General features: G+C 42.7%; 1 protein-coding gene across 1 annotated transcript in view; it reads left to right on the plus strand.

The window, feature by feature from the left end:
* The first annotated feature begins 250 nt into the window (after nt 1–250).
* Nucleotides 251–2,802, plus strand: part of LOC109139908 (myosin light chain kinase, smooth muscle-like) — a 6,679-nt gene continuing 4,127 nt past the window's right edge. Inside the window, exon 1 of the mRNA XM_027291197.1 lies at nt 251–276. The gene's annotated coding sequence lies outside the window, so the exon portion shown is untranslated. The remainder of the gene's footprint in view (nt 277–2,802) is intronic.

Raw genomic sequence — 2,802 nt, forward strand, 5'->3', positions numbered from 1 at the left:
GCATCAGGATGTTGCGTCTGTCTTTCAGGTGCGTGGTCATCCTGAGCCTCAGGTCACATGGTACAGAGAAGGGAGCGCTGTGATTGGTGGACAGCGGCATATCGTGAAGCAAGGAGGGCGGGGCACCTTCAGCCTGGTGGTGGGCGGAGTCACAGAGGAGGACCTGGGCCGTTACACCTGTCAGGCCACCAATCAGGCCGGAAGTCGACAGGTTACCGTGGAGATTCTTCTGGAAGGTTTGAACCTCGAAGACGCCTGATGGACAGGAAGCTTTACGTTAGCTTTACGTTATCTTTACGTTATCTTTACGTTAGCTTTACCTTAGCCTTACGTTAGCTTTACGTTAGCCTTACGTTAGCTTTACCTTAGCCTTACGTTAGCTTTACGTTAGCTTTACCTTAGCCTTACGTTAGCTTTACGTTAGCCTTACGTTAGCTTTACGTTAGCCTTACGTTATCTTTACGTTATCTTTACGTTAGCTTTACCTTAGCCTTACGTTAGCTTTACCTTAGCCTTACGTTAGCCTTACGTTAGCTTTACGTTAGCCTTACGTTAGCCTTACGTTAGCTCAGTTAGCTTTGTTAAATCACCTCTGTTCTCATGTTAGCATCATGACGTCCGACTGTTAATCAGCCTTTCACTTAATGCAGAGTCCCGTTAGCATGAAGCTGAACTAGTTCCTAGCTAACGTTAGCTGCTAGCTGAAGCTGTTTTTCTCCAGTAATCAGAAACTTTAGCTCCGTGCTAACGAAACTTAGCTTTGTGTCGCTAAACGTTAAAGACTGAACAAATTAAAAGTTCTTATAATAGTGTGTGTGTGTGTGTGTGTGTGTGTGTGTGTGTGTTTGTGTGTGTGTTTTATGGCATCGTAAACAGTTCAGCGGCAGCTTCCTGTCTTTTAAACACAACCAGACCCGAGCAGTTTGGTCAGTCAACTGAACCGGTCGAATATTTAAATGTACTTTATTGAGTTTAATTTAATTTAATTTAATTTATTTTATTTTTATTTTTTATTTTATTTTTATTTTAATTTTATTTTTTATTTTAATTTACTTTAATTTCAGTTATTTTCATTCTAGCATAGCCTCAAGTGACTGTGGAAGAGAAATAAAAGTTCGGGTCACTCCTGTGTTTAATAAGTTCTGTTCAGCTCCTGTGTTTTAAATAAAGTATCTGTTCACTTCCCTGTGTTTAATAAAGGGCTGTTCAGCGCCTGGTGTTTAAAAAGTTTCATGTTTTCCACCTGCCGAGGATGCCCGGGGAGGAGGGGGGGGGGCCCCGGCGGCGAGGGAAACAGGGGGAGCGCGCGGCTGTCCGGGGGACCCGCGCTGTGGTCCGTAACGCTTCTGTGCTGCAGGAGGTGCGGGGTCAGACTGGACATCCGGCAGCATGACCCACTTGCAACTTCATTTCCCATGATTCCAGGTGTCGCTCTGCGGGGCCGGCCGTGGAGTACCGGCCCACTAGTTGGGGCGAAGTCCGACGAAGTTCATCAACAAACGAGAGCCGAGTGTTCGCCAAGTTTGTTGGGACAGACGGGAAGTTCATCCCAAGCACGGGAAACGTCCACAGCGAGGTCACATGGCAACAAGGTGAGAGGAACCTCACTGAATGCCAAAGATTATGGGAACCTGTAGTTCCCCCAACATGTAGGCTGGATGGCATTAAACCTGGACCCTTTCTTTCAGGGGGAGGCGGACTTTCGGCCTGTGCGGCGCCATACGTACGAGCGCTCTGGCGGCACTTCCTGGAGAGACAGGAAAGTGTGTGGCGGAGGACGCAGGAAGTTACACGTTTGGGTCCACCACAGCGCCGAAAGGCGACGGCCACCGCCACGCTTCATGTCCAGGGTGAGCCAACCAATCAGCCTTCAGAGCTCCTGATTACATCACTTCCCTGAAGAATCAGTTAATGTTTTTACCTTTGTGTCCCGCTCAGGTGTGTCCTGATGAACCCTCATCCAGGTTAGTCACATGGATCAGCTGTCAATCAACCACAAACAAACACTAAACAAACACAAACAAACCGAAACTAACACAAACAAACACTAAACTAACACAAACAAACACTAAACTAACATCAAACAAACACTACATTCATGGAAACGGAACACTAAAACTAACACAAAAAAACACGAACAAACACAAACTAAAACTAAGAAAAAACTAACACTAAACTAACACTAAACAAACACTAAACTAACAATAAACAACCACGACCTAACACTAAACAAACACTAAACCGACACAAACAACACTAAACTAAACTAAACAAACACGAAACAAACACAAACAAACACAAACAAACCTTAAACAACACAAACAAACACTAAACTAACATTAACAAACACTAAACAACACAAAACTAACATAACGAACACTAAACAACACTAAACAAACACAAACTTAACACTAAACAAACACTAAACAAACAACAAACTACACTAAACGAACACTAACAAACACAAAAACACAAACAACATAAACAAAACAAACAAACACTAAACTAACATTAAACAAACACTAAACATAACACTAAACAAACACTAAACAAACACAAAACAAAACACAACAAACACAAACAAACACTAAACAAACACAAAAAACACAAACTAACACAAACAAACACTAAACTAACATTAACAAACACTAAACAAACACAAACAAACACTAAACAAACACACACAAACACTAAACTAACATTAAACAAAACACAAACGAACACTAACTAACACGAAAACAGATTGGAGTCCGTATCTCTTACCGTAGTTACGGTAAGAGAGCAGTCCTGATCTCACGACCA

Source organism: Larimichthys crocea, chromosome XVIII (genome assembly GCF_000972845.2).
Source record: "Larimichthys crocea isolate SSNF chromosome XVIII, L_crocea_2.0, whole genome shotgun sequence".
NCBI classification, from domain to species: Eukaryota; Metazoa; Chordata; class Actinopteri; family Sciaenidae; genus Larimichthys; species Larimichthys crocea.